Source organism: Epinephelus fuscoguttatus, linkage group LG15 (assembly GCF_011397635.1).
Source record: "Epinephelus fuscoguttatus linkage group LG15, E.fuscoguttatus.final_Chr_v1".
Classification (NCBI taxonomy): domain Eukaryota; kingdom Metazoa; phylum Chordata; class Actinopteri; order Perciformes; family Serranidae; genus Epinephelus; species Epinephelus fuscoguttatus.
The window spans coordinates 25,275,913-25,295,692 of NC_064766.1; the positions used below are offsets into that span (position 1 = coordinate 25,275,913).

General features: G+C 41.3%; 1 long non-coding RNA gene across 1 annotated transcript; it reads left to right on the forward strand.

Moving 5' to 3' along the window:
• The first annotated feature begins 408 nt into the window (after positions 1 to 408).
• On the forward strand, positions 409 to 1,299 carry LOC125902145 (uncharacterized). The gene is made up of 3 exons (XR_007451061.1): positions 409 to 544; positions 996 to 1,104; positions 1,256 to 1,299. It is a non-coding gene; the product is annotated as an uncharacterized LOC125902145 (long non-coding RNA).
• The last annotated feature ends 18,481 nt before the right edge of the window (positions 1,300 to 19,780 follow it).

Consider the following 19,780-nt stretch of genomic DNA (forward strand, 5'->3'; position numbering starts at 1 on the left):
TCGGACAACGTATTTTTGGCCGAAAGGTTTGTCTCTATCTCTCTTTCTGTAGATCCATGGCTTTTAACGTGACCTTGTGAAATGAAAAAGTTTCCATGACTTCAGTGTGTTTTTCGATACGTGCAGTCAAATTATAGTCTATCTAGAGGTTTTTTGGTAGTCCAGCACAGATGCTAGTGTTACCCTGATTCCCTCGACAAAAGCAGAGGGGATTTTCCCCTTATATTCACTTACTACTTACTAAAGGTTTAAAATTTCACAAGAGGGATATTCACTGACATATCTTATGTCCTAGAACAAAATGTGGAAGTCTTTGGTGCAAAACCAGATTCAAAAAACTAATTGACCTCAAAACAAGGAAACCAAGTGTGCAAAAATGCAAACTCATTTTCAGGGTTTAGGACTCATTCCCAGACTACTCTATAAAGGCATTTTAATTTTCAGTCAGTGTTCATCTTATTTTTCTTCATTCTTAACAGAAGAAACAAGGATCTGTGAAGACTGTGTCTGATGAGAAGAAACAGCACTCCAGCCATCAGACAAGGTAAGGACATACACTTCAGTACAAAATACACTTCAGTGGTCTGTTTCATTTGCTGCCTTTATTAAGGGTTTAGAAGGATTTTACCAGAAATAAAGTAGTATTAATACAAGTATTTACATTTTTTAGTATGTAGTTTCTTGGTAGTAATCCAAACCTTTAAGAGTTAGTGCCAGAGCTGCAGACCTGAGATTTGAAAGCAAAATTCTCATTGTTTTTTAACTGGTAAAATCTTGGAGCGCTAAAAAAATAAAATAATAAATATACAGGCAACATGTACAAACTGTCTGAGATTAGTGTTTTTAGTGTCAAGTGTTTAAGTTTGACGCAAATTGTTTCTGATTGTGTTAACTGTGAGAGTGATTTCTCTGGAAACGATTCTTGCAAATGATTTATGATTCATTTATCTGGCCTCGAAAGCAGAAAAACTAACTGTGTCTCTCTTAACCACCAGTGGCGGTGTCCAGGATGTACCTGCTGCTCCAGGCTCAGCAAAGCCAGCTTGGGAGGACCGACAGCCAAAGAAGAAGAGCTGGTGGAATCGCCTCTTTGGTTACCTTGACGTATGTTTGACGTCAGAGTGTCAGAGCTTCACATTAATCTCATTTTAGTAGACTGTAACATTTATATGTAAACATTTTAGTTGGAAATGGCTGCGAAAAAAAAAGTTTAAAACAGTTTCCTCATAATATTGCTTTGGTTTTCACTCTACAGAAGAAAAGTGTTCCTGGTAGGAGGCCTTCAGCCCCACAGGAAAGGTAAGACCCTCATTCAGAGTGCGTTTTTGTTTCTACAGACATGTTGTTTGCTAACTCTTTAATTTTCCCCACAAAACTCCAGAGATGAGCACAAGGACACAGCGTGTCTGTATGATTTATCTCTGTAAAATAACCAACCATGTTTCTCTTTAGACCTACTGTCACCACCTCAGACGCTCAAACTGCGTCACAAAAGGAAGCCGTGAGGAACTTTTGGCGTTGGCTGTCAATCAACGGCAGGGTATGTTTCACAGAGCCAATGTCACCAGATATTCACCAGCCAGGACTCAGTGAGAGTACTGATATAGTTAATTGTTATGTTTGCATTATTGAACAATTCAAGTTTGTTTTTCCTCCAACAGAGAAAACGTGTCTCACCAGCCAACATCACCAACGACAAAAAGACGGACTCACCAAAGCCTGAGAGGAGGTAGTGACATTCATTCCATGCTGCTTTCAGTGTCTGTCAGGAACATAAACAGTTGATAATTTTTCTTAATTCCTCTTATATTCACTGACTAATATTCTCACATAGATAAACTTTTCCTAACATATCATATTTTTAACTATAAGTAACCTTAATGAAATCATGTTCTCCCAGTTTTTCGGTCAACTTATAAACACACACACTGCTCTGTCAGCCTCTTGCTTGTTTATTAACCCTGTGTTTGTGTTTTTTTGTTTTATCTCCATAGCAATAAAACAAACAACATCAAGTGCTTTGGGTGAGTACATCTGCACATGAATCAAAGTTGTAATGAGAGATGAATCCATCAAATCAAACTGAAATACCTGTTTGTGATTGGTCAGTGAAGAATGAATACTGACGGTGTTTTGACTCGCTGTGTTTCTGTGTCAGATTTCCAAACATTGGGCAGACCTGCTATATGAACGCAAGCCTGCAGAGTCTCCTAACATTAGAGGACTTCACTGGGGGCATCAGTCGCATGGAGAAGGTCTGGAGCTTAGTACCTGAGGCTCAACTGATGAGGTACAGCAGCCACACACACACATTCACACTTACGTCATTCTCAAGTTTTTCCACAAACCTGAGTACCAAAATGAAACACATGCAAAAATGTCTCTTTTTTTTTCTTCTCGCCTTCTGCAGAAGCTTGATGGATGTCAGGGACGTTCATTCGTCCATAGGCATACGAGTTAAAATCCCTCCTGAAGTCCTTTAAGGATGTGGTCTCTGCCCAGGCACCTGAGTTCTGGGACACTCAGCAAAGGTGAGTCAGCGGCCTTCACATTCTGTTGTTTCACCTCCTGACTGTCTGGGCTCTGTGTTTAAACTCTTCTCTGTGTATTCAGGACGCTCATGAGTTCCTGACTACAGTCCTGGAACAGATGAGAGGTCTGGCCCCTCTGCTGCAGGAGACAGCAGCTTTCATGGGCACACATTATACCTGCCCTGTAGAGGATAACCTGGTGATCACAATAGAGAACACCAGGACATGCAAAAGGTGAGACGGCACAGTTCAGGGTCACACACAGTCAATTTTTAATGGTGCCTCCTTAATGATCTGGTCTTGAATAAGCCCTGCTCTTGTCCTGTTATGAAACAAAACTGTGTTGTGACCACTGCAGCCAATATTAATGTGTATTGTCTCTAATGTGCAGCTGTGGAGCACAGTCAGTGAGACAGGAGGAATCCACAAACCTGTCTCTAGACCTCATCCCTGGAGGCTCTGTGGAGGAGATGCTCCAGGAGTACCTTAAGGTAAAATCCACAAATCCTCCTTCAGTCACATGATCACTGACTGATCTAAAACATCATGCACACACACACACACACACACACACTGCCTCTGTCTGAGCATGTGGACGTGTTGTAGTTGTGTTCATAACACACAGCCTGTTTCTCTGTGCTGCTCTGCAGGAGACGGAGGTGGAGTTCAGGTGTGACTGCGGAGGGAACAAGTCAAGCTGCAGATCATCCTTCCTCACTCTGCCACAGTAAGTGACATCACATCTGACATAAATGATCACCTGACCTGGGTGGTTCCCAAACTAGGGTCCACTGACCCTGAGGGACCCTTGAGAGTCAGTTGATCTCAGCGTCAGACACCGCGCAGAGGCACCCTTTGTGGCAGTATGACACGCAGCGGGCAGCAGCAGTTTGTGACGCTGCCTGCAACAACTGTAGTATAAAGGGAAAGAAAGTCTGTATAGGGCAGGCAGGAGGAGGTGAATGGGTCAAACAGACTCTGGACTTTCAGCTCTGAGCCAACTGTTCACTTCCAGTGTGAAACCAAAATCAGTGGAGTTATTTTGATAATAACATAGTGTGCTAGCGTGTGTAGCACGCTACACTACTGAGGTATGTCACGTGACGTATGTAACATAACAACATTGGTAACGACTGAACCTATTTTAAGCCAAACCATGTTGGTTTTTGTCTAAATCTAACTTTAGTTGCCTAAACCTGAAATAGAAAGGAAGTAAACATAAAAAGGAAGTCTTTTACCTACGTTTCAAGTTTATTTTGAGAGAGAACGTATGCACGTAACGAGCAGAAACTGCACATTTCCTGTGAAAACAGACGTGTATTTTGACACAATGCATGTAAGGAGTGTAGATTATCGTGTCGTCCCTGAATATCCAAAGCTGACGCAGGGGGGTACCTAGGGTGTCATATTTTGAGGTGTAGGTCCACTGACAAAGCGTCAGTATCTGATGAGTTAGGATGAGAATGTGTTGCTCCACTTTGTCTTTAGGCTCAACATTAATCCTTTCATATTTTCATACCTTTTCCCTCAGAGTGCTCATCCTGCAGCTGAAGAGGTTTCGCTACTCTCCCTTCTTTGAGCTTGAGAAGGTTGATGACCCTGTCAGGCTGACAAGGGACCTGCCGGTCTCCTCCACACAGGTAAAGAAAAACAGAAACACAAAAATCAGGCTCACGTGAAAGTAAACATGTGTACAGTGTGTGCTGTTGTTTTGTGTGTGTATACGTGTGAAGCTAACTCTTATGAACTGTGTTCCTTCACAGGATGGAGGCTGCTACAGCCTGGTCAGCGCCATCAGCCATTTTGGCTCCACAGAAATGGGTAAGAGAAGCACACACTGAAGGCTGAATGTGACCGTCTGTCCTCTGTCATGCTGTAGATAGAAACGTTTCAGGTCCTGATGGAATTAACCAATTATAATTATTCACTTTATTTATTCTGAGTAGTTTTAGTGGAACTTTATCCTTTTCTGTGTGAAATTGATGGTTATTTTTTCCTTTTGATTGATGAATTTAGTTATTAGCACTCTGCTTTATTTGGAACTCATTTCTGCTACGTTCTTATGTTTTATGTAGAAAACCATAAAAGTTTTAAACATCATGTCATATTCAGAATCTTTCTGATACCACTCTCTAAGTTGTAACTAATGGTTTTATGAATGGTTAAGAAATAAATAATAATGCTTTCTAGGTGAGTTATACGCTGAGCTGTCGTGATTCTGAAAAATTCCCCTTTGTCTGTTATCAGTTAACCTTCATAACCTCCACTTTGTTTCAAGATATTAATCAAGATCTCTCTCTTAATAGGACACTACATCAGCCAAGGCATCCACCCAGACCACAATCCGGACAAACCAGGTGATCATTGGCTCACCTACAATGATTCAATGGTCTTTAAGACGTCCGGCAAGTTAGTCTGTGAGCAGCGGAAGAGGGGTGCTTACATCCTGTTCTACAAGAGAAGTAAGAGGACAACACTGTCACATCCTTAACTCAAGTCCTGAAGAAGAGAGAGATTTTTAAATGCGCCAACATAGTGTTTATATCAAGTGTGTTCTCTTCATTCTCAGTAGTGTAACCCAACTGACGACGTGATGTCGGACTGAGGGACCTGCCACAGTCAAGACGTGATGTCGGACTAAGGGACCTGGACATAGTCAAGACGTGATGTCGGATTGAGGGACCTGGACATAGTCAAGACGTGATGTCGGATTGAGGGACCTGGATACACCATACGGAGACAGGATGACCATCATGGAGCCAGGAGACCCGCCGCGGGACAAGGAAGGTAAGTGAGTTCCTAATCTTGTCTGTTTTCTTGGTGCAGTTGTTCAACGTGACGGTGGACAACAGATGACCAAGAAAGGACGACTGGAGGATGAAGCGAAGAAGATGTCCGTGGCCAGGAGCAGCTGATGGTTCCCTTGCCCTTAGGAGGATGGGCCCCCAGAGAGCCTGGTTCCTCCCAAGGTTTCTTCCTCTTGTGGGAGTTTTTCCTTGCCACTGTCGCCTCACAGTCACTGGACAGCAGGACAGACCCAACTCATCTCTTCAGCATTGACACCACAGTTGTAGAGATGGTCCTGCATTGTGCCAGAGTATGGCTTGCTCTCTGGGGAGAACTACAAAAAGGAAATCAAAGAAAATAAATACTATTGGACTTTAAGATTTTGTTGGTTGTATTTTAATGTATTTGTCAGTGGGAGTTTTCATAGCTCCATAATAAAGCGCCAATTCCAAAAAAGTTGGAACATTGTGTAAAATGTAAATAATAACAATCAAATCCTTTTTGACTTATATTCAAAATGAATAAAGTCCAAAGACAAGATATTTAATGTTCAAAATGATAAACGTATTGTTTTTTGTAAAATACACACTTATTCTGATGTTAATGCCTGCACGTGTTCCAAAAAAGTTGGGACAGGAGCAACTAAAGACCGGGGAAGTTGTTGAATGCTCAAAAAACACCTGTTGTAACATTCCACAGGTAATAAGGCTAACAGGTACAGGGGGCATCTTAAAAAGGCTCAGGAGGTCACAAGCAAGGATGGTCACTTTTTGAAAAACTGTGGGGGTAAACAGTTTGAGAACAACTATTCTCAATGCACAATTACAGAGCATTTAGGGATTTCACCATCAACAATCTATAATATCATCAAAAGATTCAGAGAATTCTCTGCATATTAAGGCAGTACAGGAGGAAGTGCACATTAATAATCCTCCAGGACTGTAACATGCTCATGTTTAACCCAAACAATGTGTCATGTGACTGCAGTTGGTTCAGATCCAGGTCAGAACACATTCTCACCACAAACGAACCGCACCAGAGTTCATTTGTAATCAGACCGAGACCACCTCTTCAAGAAGGTCTCGGTCCGGTTGTTCTGGTGCACACCTGAGTGCGATTGCCCCATGTTACAACCTGGTCTCACTCAGAAGTCGTTGGCGTGAGACCCAGTGACTATATGTAAACTGTACATTTCCAGGGTACCTTGCACGCCATACCTCCACTTAGAAAGTCCATGACCCAACGTCAGTATGTGACGAGGTCAGAGTGAGAATGTGTTGCATGGTACGTTAAATTTATTTTTCTTTGAAGGTTTGGAAATTGAAATCATAGTCAACTGTGATCAACAAGAGCAACACTACATAAAAACATGCATTATGGAGTTTAAACCAAGTCTTATATATGCAGTTGTGACTTAAATTGGAGCAAGGCAGCAGTTGACTAGCAGCTCCTGTGTTCAGTGAGGTGCCATTAATATTTTTGTCAATCAAGTCTGGCATAGGTAAATTTCTCTTACAGTTAAACTCCCCGTTTGAAAGGGATGTCTGTTTGACAAGCACTGAGCTTATGACTGGATGAATGAGACCTGGATTACACTGCATGAGTTGTGTGAGAGTTTATACACTAATGTTTTCATGTAGTTTTGCAGTTCTTAAACATGGCCCCCTTTTACTTCAGTTCATCATTAATTTTCTCAGTTTTTAGATTCTTGGTTCAGCGTGAAGGCTTGTGAGAAAAACAGTCTTCTTCATGAATACAGTGTAACATGAAGTGAGTAACTGATACACAAATATTCACTAGGGAGGTGAAGTGTTCCTTTAAAAATTATAATTTAACATGCAGAACAGAAGCAGAATGTTTTCTGTATCCCAAACATGGGATCGAGTTCATTAGAGATATCTGTGCTTTATTTGGACAGGCTTCCTCTCTGGCAATCTGTCACTGCAGACAGCAACAGTACTGCCATCTTCCTCGCAGCATGGACTGCAGAGAAAGATATGGTCATGTGGCCATGTCCCCTTGCCTCCCGCCATCTGGAGACACTGTCAAATACAGACGGACTCCAGTGATGAGAGTTAGATCTGTGGCCAAACAGCCATATTTTAATTTTCTTATTGTACTGCATGGGTTGGCCATGATGTTCACCCGGATGTTCAGAGTTCAAGCCGAAGAGCAACCTTGACCCAAGCTGCCAGTTTCGCAGTCCACATGAGCTTAAATCTTTAACCTTCCCTGCCTTGCTGTCAGCTCAGGGTGCAAAGATAAGGAGATCGGAGCACATGAAATATTCCATGTGTACCTCTGTTTGTTGAGATGCTGTTTTTGTAGGTGTTCATTTTCCCGACCTTAATGCCAAAGTGTGCTGACACGAGGCACAGCTAATCATCTCTTACTCACAGAAGTCACCAGAGAGTAGTGTAATTATGAAATGTGAGAGGAAAATACAAACCAGGCAGAGAGGAAAGCAGTGCAGTTTTTTTGTGTGTGTGTATGAAAAACGCAGCAGGGCTATGAGTTTGACACTCTTAACCTAATAACACTTCATACATCTTGGAGTAGCAATCTCATCTCAAAAAAAGCTAAGTGTAAATGCATCCGAGAAGCTTCGAGAAGGATAGAAATTTGATAGCTAAAACCTCCTTTGGGAGATGGTGTGCGTCGTTCTAGCCAGATTTTTGAAAGGCGTAATTTCATCCATCTTTCAAAGTCACATACAGTCAGTACTCCTCCCAAATAAACCTTGAACAGTTCCTTAGAAAATTCAGACATACTGTACACACTCCCTTGCTTTGTTCACCAACTGTAATATTAATGGACATTGCATGACTTCATATTTAAAAACTACTAAAGGGACAGTTCACCCCAAAATAATACAAATTTTTTTGATGTGAGTTGCAGAGTGTTGGAGATATCAGCTGTAGAGATGTCTGCCTTCTCTCCAATATAATGGAACTAGATCGCACTCAGCTTGTGGTGCTCAAAGTGCCAAAAAAATACATTTGAAAAACTCATGACCACGGTCATGAGAAATCATGACCGAGTTACTCAAGATAATCCACAGACCTTGTTGTGAGCAGTTTCATGTAGGAACTATTTTTTTTCTACTGGGCTACACCTGCCAACTGTATCACTACGCTGAAGGAAATGTGCATCTACTGCTAGCTCACCTAGCACCACTGAGCTAGCTAACATTACAGCTCAGCCAAGGTGGATGCCATCAGTGTTTGCATCTCGCCCTGTCACGAGCATGACCCTCTCGTCCATGAGTAGATATATGCTTCCTTCTGCGCAGCAATATGGTTGGTTGGTGTAGTTCGTCATTTTTTGTTTTTCACCAGCATGAGACTTGCTTTGGCATTTTGGTTCTCTCACTCTCACAGACACAAAAAAGGCACACAAATACGATACGTCACACACACTCCCACCCATGCAGACCTCTTTCTCCTGGGTGATAGTTTGAGCAAGTGAGGTGTGTGGTTTTGTATCTGTAGGGCTACAGAGTGCTGCTATTTGGTCCCATTTTGTGACCATGGACCACCAATATGAATTGCAAATATTATTATTACATGAACTGAAGAGGTGTCTGTTTATTATCAGCTCACAGTGAATAAAGCACCATGTTCAGCTCTCTCTTAGTTTGACCTTCCCGCCTGAGACGAGCCAGGTGCTTCAGTGGTTCCACTTTGATTTATTTCATTATAACAGTACTTTATTGTAACAGTAATTGTAGGTGCTACAGACAACTGGACTTGCTTGAGTTTCTTGAAGATGTTTCCCCTCTTATCTTCAGTTCTAAACGGACTGGTGCCAAGTCGTTAAGATCACATGTGAGTAGGCGACCCACCTGGCCATCATGCGTGTCATTATGTTAGACGAGCCCATGTATAAATGGGTGTTAAGCCATCTGGGTAGGGATCTCAAAGCCGAATTGTAAGTATTAGACAGTATTTTATTTAACTTTTATTATAGGAGCACTTTATTTCACTGTACTATAACAGTAGGCCTATATTTTTTAACTTTATTTACAGTCGTAGTTTAGTATTTTAGTAGTCTACAGTGGTTTAAAGAATATTTTAAAATATCAATATATATATTGTATCGCAATATAGCCTAAAAATATCACAACATCATTTAAATGCCATATCACCCAGTTTTAGTTCAGTAGAAAGAAAATAGTTCCGACATGAAACTGCTTACAACAAGGTCTGTGGATTATCTTGAGTAACTCGGTCATGATTTCTGGAAACAGACATTGCTGTTGAGTTTTTTAAATGTATTTTTGTTTGCGCTTTGAGCACCACAAGCTGAGTGCCATCTAGTTCCATTATATTGGAGAGAAGTCAGACATCTCTACGGCTGATATCTCCAACACTCAGCAACTCACATCAAAACTATCTATACTGATTAATAGCTCTACAGGTAAGAGGGAAAATGTGAATTTTTGATTTTTGGGTGAACTGTCCCTTTAACAACATAATTTTCCAATGACAATGTTTTGCCAGCATATCATAATTTTAACATAAATGATAATACAACATATTTCATTGCCGTAACTTACACTTCTATTCTGTTTCCTCTTTCTTCTACATTGTTATATATATATTTATTTTTATTTGATACGGATGATGCAATTTAACATAGTTCTAATACAGAGTATGGGACTGATGTGTTGCACAGAGAGTTTATAGCTATTGCTAATTTTCAACTCTTGTCCCTAGTTTGGCTTTTACATGTAGGCCTAAAATGTTATACAACATACAATTTAAAACATCACACAACCACAATTCACTATAAACACGGACAGCACAATTAAATACATAAACCACATTCTACACACGACAATGCAGACAACACAGCACATCCCACAATATGTCTAATTGCTATGTAATTATTAAATAGGTGCTCAGTAATTAAAGAAAAACAGTGCCATTTATTTATAAAGATGCTATCCCCTCATTACCCTGTCTCTTGTCTGATTGCATTGTACTTGTATGCTGCTTTGATGATATGACATACAAACTGAATAATGACACTGTAGCTTGTGGGCTGTAATGGAAAGTATTGCAGACACTCTGTGTTTGATTACCTTTATTTTCTACTTCTCTACTTCCCCGGGGTGTCATCATATTCCAGAATGGAAGAAGACTTTGACAATCTATTTTTTTAACAGGTGCGGAGAGAGAGGAGTGAGACAGAATTTGCAGACAAACACCTGCACGGTGTCTAACCTGCAAAAATAATACAAAATATGAATATATGATAAAAAATGATAAGGTCTAGCATGAAATAACATATTAAATATATATATTTTTGCAAGTAAGACAGTGAACAGGAGTTCTGCAAATTTTGTCCGTTTTATCATACTTAAAATAATATCTCAAAGCACATGAGGGTCTACTTTACATCAGAGTACCCTGGTGTGGTAATTATGTTGCATAACATAATTCAACATGTGGTGCGCCAGCAGCTTCAACAATCACATCAACTGCGGTAAAAAAGGACAAATGGTTGTTTACAGTCCCACAGATTTGACACACAAAGGCACAAATAAAGTCTAAAGTAGGTTGTCAGCGTTTTTATCGCTCCAGCTGTGTTAGCATCATTTAAAATCAGCATGCCGCCCAAGATAACACGAGCAACGCGTAATGACGATCAGCTCCAGCCTGCAGGAGTTAACAAGGAGAAGAATTACAGCTCAGGTGTTCTGCGTTTGGAGAGCGCGGTTGGAGATAATGAGCACGTCTCGTATAGAGGATAATAGAGGAGAAACCAACATGTACCGTTGGTATCATTAGTCCTTCCAGAAGCACCACCAGGGAAGTGAAAGTATGTAAAAGCAGAGAGTGGCATCTAGTCATCTGAGCCTCGGAGAACTATTGACAGAACAAACGTCTATAAATAGAGAAAGGTTAAGGTTCAGGTGCACTCAGCTCTGTCTCTCTCTCACTGTGCCTTCAGGCCTGCGTTCGGGCCCCGAGGCTCAGATGTTTGAGTCTGAATCAGGGCAAATTATGATAAGCCCGGGGCTAATTTTGTACATGCAGATTTTTCCTGTCTCATTGTAGCTTTATGCTGGGATTTTTATAGAATGAGAGAAATTGTGGTGCTGAAGATAGGGGGATTTGAATTCCTTTCAATAGTTGTTCATTTTTATTATCAGGCAGGACTTAATTTTAGGTGGCCATCTGCACAGCGCTAATTAGCCCTTTCATTTTATCTTGTTGAAGGAAGACACCGATTGAGTCATCTTGGGTCAAAGTGATTTTGCATGCATTTTTTATGCTTGCGAATCCATCCTTTAGGTCCTTCAAATGTAAACATCAGAAAGCTGTTTACCCCACAGAGGACAACAATCTATCTACAGAAAAGCCTTCTGAACGTACTCCCAAGGCATGATTTCCCTGTTCTAGAGCTGCACCATAATTTGATTATAGCTTATCTTCCCTGCACAACATAGCAAAAATCAAATTGGATTGGGTTGGGTTTTATTGTTTGCGCACAGTCCACCTGCTACACAAACAAACTACAGTATGATTTGGCACAGACATATGATCCCTTTCCCAGTTGATTGAGTGAACATCTGAGCCCGTGTGTTCGAGCAGCTCCAACTTTAGAAAACTTTTAACATGATACGCCTCAGTGCTCTGAGAAGAACGGTTTCATCTCTGATCTAAAGAAATCCCCCCCAAAAGTTAAAAAAGAATGAAAAGCATTGAGCTTATTTTGCCGTACAGTATTTTGGGTTTTGTATTAACATTTGCTTGCAAAGAAATCAGTGGCTGACGGAGATCAACGCATTGCAACTTAAGAAAACATATCCAGAAAGACAAAATATAACCAAATAAAAGATCTTCACCATTTTGACAACACAGACGGAGCACATGAAATGCTACAAATTTGTTTGGAATTGACCTTGAAAAAGCAATCTCAACTCAAGGTCGGTTTATCAGCTTTTTTCAGAGCTTTTAAGCCCAGTTCAGGCCAAAGATTAATGATGAGATGAGTTGAAACATGCAACAAATGTGGCCTTCTTTTTAAAAGTAGCCCTGAGCTTACCTAATTCTGCTGACTATCATCACTCTTTGCCGCCTGTCGTCTTCACTATGACACCCCGAGATAGCAGCTTCCCTCCACATACACTGAAGCACACAGTGAAGTACACATCACACCCTCACAGGTTACCCACATGGCCACAGCTCTTAAAAGGGAGAAAGGTGAGCCAGTGACACAGCGAGCAGCAGCAGCAGCGACCCACCGTCTGACATCGGCACATCGTGAGGACAGAAACAGAGGGCTCAGCACCTGCTGCAGCAAGCAAACACGCTGCCTGCGGCCATTTTGACTGGCCCAGCAGACTTCAATACAAGCTTACTGGCTGTTGAAAGAGGTGACGTGCTTTATGTTCTAATACCAGCCACCGGCAATTTGACCAGTTGAGTTGCAGGTGACTCCATCAGCCGGCTTGAGTTGAGCTCAGGCGGCCAGTTCACACCACTGCAACTTTTCTCTGAGATGGTTTCGTCTCGTTGCAAATCTTTGGTCTGAACTGGGCTTTAGTCATAACGTAGCGGCAGCCATTATTTAGTAAGCTCCGTTAAATTTCGGTTAAATTAATGCTTTAAATTTGCGAACATTGGTGCTTTTTGTGGGTGGTATTGGATGGTGGTTGGCGGCGTGTGGTTGCCAGTTGGTTTTCAGGATTAGGACTCTAAGTGCTTATTAAAAATGTTTAGTTTAAAATGTGCATGATGCACAGCCAAGTTGAATTAATACAGGGATAAATAATTTGATTCATTAAGGTTAAAATGTAAATGCTGATTGCTGCTCTGCTCTGTTACGTCAGTCTTGGTGACGGCGTACAAAGTATCTACAATATACTTCATGTTCGCCTCACTAATGTTATTATTTAGACACTGAATTAAAACAAACTTGCAATCACTGCCTTCTGTAAAGATGAATTCCGAGTTAACTCCAAGTTCTGCCTCTTTCTTTCATCAAAATCAGCTTATTAATAAACTTTTCGATAATCGATTATTGACATTTGTGAACTGATGCAGGATTGTCCATGTCTGCATCACGGTGTATCTAAGAATCGATTATTTCCCCCACCCCTAACTGACACACAGAGGCAGCCTTAGTGGTATGATAGACACCGGGCAGCAACTGTTATTGACACCGATGGCAAATAGCGTCATACAAAGACCAAGAAATCTGCACTGGGTGGCTGGGAGCTGGGAAGGGGATGGGTCAAACAAACTCTAAATCTTCACCCATGAGCCCGCTGTTCACTTCCTGTGTAAAGTTAAATGTTTTTTTATTTTAGTAACAATGTAGAGCGCTAGTATGTGTAGCATGCTATGCTATTGAACTATGTTACTTGATGTACAGTACAGGCTAAAAGTTTGGACACACCTTCTCATTTAATGCGTTTTCTTTATTTTCATGACTATTTACATTGTAGATTCTCACTGAAGGCATCAAAACTATGAATGAACACATGTGGAGTTATGTACTTAACAGAAAAAGGTGAAATAACTGAAAACATGTTTTATATTCTAGTTTCTTCAAAATAGCCACCCTTTGCTCTGATTACTGCTTTGCACACTCTTGGCATTCTCTCCATGAGCTTCAAGAGGTAGTCACCTGAAATGGTTTCCACTTCACAGGTGTGCCTTATCAGGGTTAATTAGTGGAATTTCTTGCTTTATCAATGGGGTTGGGACCATCAGTTGTGTTGTGCAGAAGTCAGGTTAATACACAGCCGACAGCCCTATTGGACAACTGTTAAAATTCATATTATGGCAAGAACCAATCAGCTAACTAAAGAAAAACGAGTGGCCATCATTACTTTAAGAAATGAAGGTCAGTCAGTCCGGAAAATTGCAAAAACTTTAAATGTGTCCCCAAGTGGAGTCGCAAAAACCATCAAGCGCTACAACGAAACTGGCACACATGAGGACCGACCCAGGAAAGGAAGACGAAGAGTCACCTCTGCTTCTGAGGATAAGTTCATCCGAGTCACCAGCCTCAGAAATCGCAAGTTAACAGCAGCTCAGATCAGAGACCAGATGAATGCCACACAGAGTTCTAACAGCAGACCCATCTCTAGAACAACTGTTAAGAGGAGACTGCGCGAATCAGACCTTCATGGTCAAATAGCTGCTAGGAAACCACTGCTAAGGAGAGGCAACAAGCAGAAGAGATTTGTTTGGGCCAAGAAACACAAGGAATGGACATTAGACCAGTGGAAATCTGTGCTTTGGTCTGATGAGTCCAAATTTGAGATCTTTGGTTCCAACCGCCGTGTCTTTGTGAGATGCAGAAAAGGTGAACGGATGGATTCCACATGCCTGGTTCCCACTGTGAAGCATGGAGGAGGAGGTGTGATGGTGTGGGGGTGTTTTGCTGGTGACACTGTTGGGGATTTATTCAAAATTGAAGGCACACTGAACCAGCATGGCTACCACAGCATCCTGCAGCGACATGCCATCCCATCCGGTTTGCGTTTAGTTGGACGATCATTTATTTTTCAACAGGACAATGACCCCAAACACACCTCCAGGCTGTGTAAGGGCTATTTGACCAAGAAGGAGAGTGATGGAGTGCTGCGGCAGATGACCTGGCCTCCACAGTCACCGGACCTGAACCCAATGGAGATGGTTTGGGGTGAGCTGGACCGCAGAGTGAAGGCAAAGGGGCCAACAAGTGCTAAACACCTCTGGGAACTCCTTCAAGACTGAAACCATTTCAGGTGACTACCTCTTGAAGCTCATGGAGAGAATGCCAAGAGTGTGCAAAGCAGTAATCAGAGCAAAGGGTGGCTATTTTGAAGAAACTAGAATATAAAACATGTTTTCAGTTATTTCACCTTTTTTTGTTAAGTACATAACTCCACATGTGTTCATTCATAGTTTTGATGCCTTCAGTGAGAATCTACAATGTAAATAGTCATGAAAATAAAGAAAACGCATTGAATGAGAAGGTGTGTCCAAACTTTTGGCCTGTATTGTATGTCGCATGACGTGACATTAAGTTACAGCCGTATTTATTTTACTGACAATGAATGTAACAGGCATAAACTGACACACTGTCCCTGAACATCCAAAACTGATACAGGAGGGTATGTAGCACATCGTATTTTGACGTGTACGTCCACTAAAAAAAGCGATATTTGACGAGTTGGGATGAGGACGTGCTGTAAATCGAACAGCGCCATTCAAACTATTGACTCTTTTTCGATATAGCAATCCGAGAGAACAGAGGACTCTGGTGTGAGGGTGGGAAGGTGAGGTGCTGTCCTGTTCCTGCTCGCCTGCACCACAAAGGGAATAAACACTGAGTCACTGCTATGAAGCGTTCAGAGGTGACTACAGTGGAATCACTGCCCGTGTTCAGGAGCAGTGACCATGCAGCCACCTTGTTAAGGTCAAGATATGTAAACAAACTACGATCCATGCCTCCAGTGATGCGAGAGATAGAGCCAATCAGAGTATGGAGCACGTCCCAGGCCGTCAAGGCCTGAATTCACTGAGTCTAGGTTGGATTTGATTTGTTTAACGACAGAAGCGACTTCACTCAACACTACAGTCAAATCATTCCACTACCAGAACCCATGAATTACCATGTGGAAACGTGGAAAATTATAAAGCAGCAGCTTACAATGTAAGAAGAAGCAAAAAAGGATTAAATTGCAATGCACAAGTTCACGGAGCTGACAGGATCACATTCCGCTGGAGTGGTACATTGTTGGATTTAATGTGACAAATAAATGATTGCTAGCTACATTATGTGTTGTTACAAAGGCAGGCTCACACACTCTCCACTGCATTTTTTATGAATCTTTTGGACGGCCCTCATCGTGGGCGGATTGATACACAATGGGCCCCTGGGCACGGATATGCAGAGGGACCCACCTCCTCTGCTACACAGGAGTAAGACACACAGACTTTAAGAAGGTTTTGTGTCGCTTGTAGTACATATATTTGAGTATATATTAATTTGAGTGACATTTTGCAGGTGACAGCCAGGGAGCCCCTTGAGTGTTTGGGTGCCTGTGCCCAGTGGGCCCATTCAGTTATCCATCCCTAGTCCTCATATACCAGAGGAGAAAAATACACATGCTGCTATTTATTGCTGATGCTTTTTTTTTTGGTAAACTAGCTATTAACATCTCCGGTCTTTTATCTTTTCATACCACCAACTATTGCACTCGATCTACAAATTGGATTCTTTTAAATCTTCCCAGGGTGCGCTCAGAACTTGTTAAAACGGCTTTCTCTTTTTATGCACCCTGGGCATGGAATGAGCTCCTAAATGTCATTACCTTAGAAGTTCTCTTTCCTTTGAATACCTTTAAAGGTTTTTTACAAATTGCCTTGAAAGAAACCTGTTGCTGCTTTACATAAGCTTTATCTAAGGTGGAATGCGCAGCTCAGTCACCAGAGGAAAGTGGTGGCATTTGTACCTTTCTGCAAACCATGCATTACATTTTGTATGTTTATTTTTACATTATAAAAACATTTCTAAGGGTGCTTTCACACCTGCCCTGTTTGGTTTGGTTCAGTCAAACTCAAGTTAATTTGCCACCTAAGTGCGGTTCGTTTAGGCAGGTGTGAACACAGCAATCACACTCAGGTGTGCACCAGAACAACCTGACTGAGACCTTCTTGAAGAGGTGGTCTCAGTCCGGTTACAAACTAACTCTGGTGCGGTTCATTTGTGGTGAGAACGTGTTCCGACCTCAATCTGAACCAACTGCAGTCACATGACACATTGTTTGGGTTAAACATGAGCATATTACAGTCCTGGAGGATTATTAATGTGCACCTCCTCCTGTACTGCCTTAATATGCAGAGAATTCTCTGAATCTTTTGATGATATTATGGATTGTTGATGGTGAAATCCCTAAATGCTCTGTAATTGTGCATTGAGAATAGTTGTTCTCAAACTGTTTACCCCCACAGTTTTTCAAAAAGTGACCATCCTTGCTTGTGACCTCCTGAGCCTTTTTAAGATGCCCCCTGTACCTGTTAGCCTTATTACCTGTGGAACATTCAGCACATCCAATGCATCAAAACATTGTTTTCTTGTTGGAGCCGTGCCTCGTTTTCAAACTGTATGGTTTGACTAAAATGAACAATGACAGCAATATAGTCCACGATGAGCAGCGCTAAAATCAACCTGCGTAGTTGTCCCTCCATTGTGACATTAGAAAGTGTCACATTTATCTTGCAAGTGTACTCTTCTTCAACGTTTGGTTTACTTCCTGGATTTTTCCTGCATGGAAATTCTGACCAATCAAGAGCAGCTTTCTCTCACAAGGCATTTGATCTGGTCCTCTTGTAAATGTTGCCGTGAGAACACGAACCAACTCTAGGCAATTATGCAACTTTGTGACAAAATGAGTCCCTGATTCGGACCAAAGCAAGACAACTCAAGGCCTGAAAGCACCCTAAAGTGACGTAGTATATGAGCTGACTTTGTCATTAGGATATGGAGGGGAGACACCTACCAAGCTGCAGACCACTGTTGACTAACAAATAACAAAATCAGTTGTGATTTAGCGAGTCATTGCTGTATTTTCCGCAGCTATGTGGGCACCAAACATGGGTGTTATATAACAACCCGTAACTGTTTTCTAGTGATGATAGTGTTTTTTATGCCTAAACCTTGCCACACGTTAACCACAGTGTTGTTGAAACGTAAAGAAAAGTAAAGTCTCAACGTGTCTGCTACATAAAAGTGTGCAAATATCAGGTATTCATGGTTTGCAGAAATGTACAGTGCCAGCGTTTTTCCTGGTGATTTGGCTGGGAATGTGTTCTGGATATCGCTGGTGGAGCCTGGATGCTTCTCCTCTTTTACTATTTGCCTTATGTTGCCTTTATGTATCGCACGTGTTCTATTATGTGAAGTTATTTTTTATGTGAAACCCATTATGCTGCTGTTCTGAGGACAAGATCATATATCTGAATGGGACCTTCCTGACTAATTAAAGGACAGATAAATAAAGCATCACATGGCCTTCATCACTGATTTCTAAATTAAAACTATGTGACACAGCTTAAAGCAACACAAAAAGCTAGTAAGTGGATCTTCAGTTGGGACTGTTGGCATGGGAGCTGATGCTTATTTTAGTTTTGATAAAGTGATTGCAAAATTCAGACTTTTTTCCAACTTTGTTTGATTAGGGAGTCTTATTGAAATCGAGATTTCTTTTGCAAGAGAGACCTGAGTACAGCAGGATAACTAGAACAGAGATGAGACACGACGCAATAAAACACACCCAGTTACACACAGCATCAAACACGTCTCTAAAAATGTTCAAAATTAAAAGATTGAATACTTGCAGTGGGATGAAACTTTCAATATTCTTTGAAGTTAATTCCACTTATATGGAGCAAAGTACTGGAAGGCAGTCGTCCTAAGTTCAGAATTTACTCGTGGGGTCTGACAGTCCTGGGATCTTTTCTGATGAGCAGTAGTTTTAAATTTAGGAAGAGATGTGATGTACTGAGACAGCTCTAGTAGAAGACATTTGTAAACAGCATGATATTTTTGTGATAGTATTAGTTACTGACTATTCACCCAGTGTTAACCCTCAATGAATCACTACTTTTTAAATTAGTCTCCCTGTCCAACGTGTCATTTTCATCAAACCAAAAGTATTCAGTATCTTTGTTCTGCCTTCGTACAAAGGTGCACACAGGTTATCATATAAGGTAGAAAACTTGTGAACGTGCACTCAGAGCACAGCCTGAGATGGTCACTGAGCTCGACAAAGTGTGTACTGCTTCGCCCTGCAAAACCACACCCATCTAGGTGAAAAACAAGTTTTTAGGGTCCCATCTCTTCATCCTGCATTAATTGATTTTATTTTTGGCCACATGGGGGCAGCAGAACAAGCCGTAAACTCATAAGTTTGCAGTTGCCTATTTACATATCTAGCAAATAAGGGGCGTAACATTAGCATTTAGCATTAGCCATGTTCCTGGCTATCTGACAAAAGTTAAGTCCAATACTTTCCTTTTAGCTCCGTGTTTGGTCTCCACCAACAGCTGAGGGATATTTGGCTCTTTAGCTGATAAAAGCTTACCCATATTCAACAGTTTGTCGCTGACAGCTAAATCTGTAGCTGTATGGTGCTCCATGCAGTAGCTTTTTCTGTGAAAGCAACTGCAATGAGGGTTGTGCGACTGAAGCTAGCATGAAGAAGTGTGTGCTAACTTACAAGGTAATCGAGGAATGAACACCTAATTTGAGGTGACCAGCAAACCAGTTTTATACATCTGAAGAACTTCTAGAAAAAGAACTGCTTGGCAAACAGACAGGCATGTATTGTCAAAATGTGTGGTCAAACCGGGCTCCTAAAAGGGATTGGGTGTTTAGAAGGGACGAGGCTTTTAATTTAAGTTTGACGGTACTTTAACAAGACAATGATAATAACTGAAATCACCAAAGAT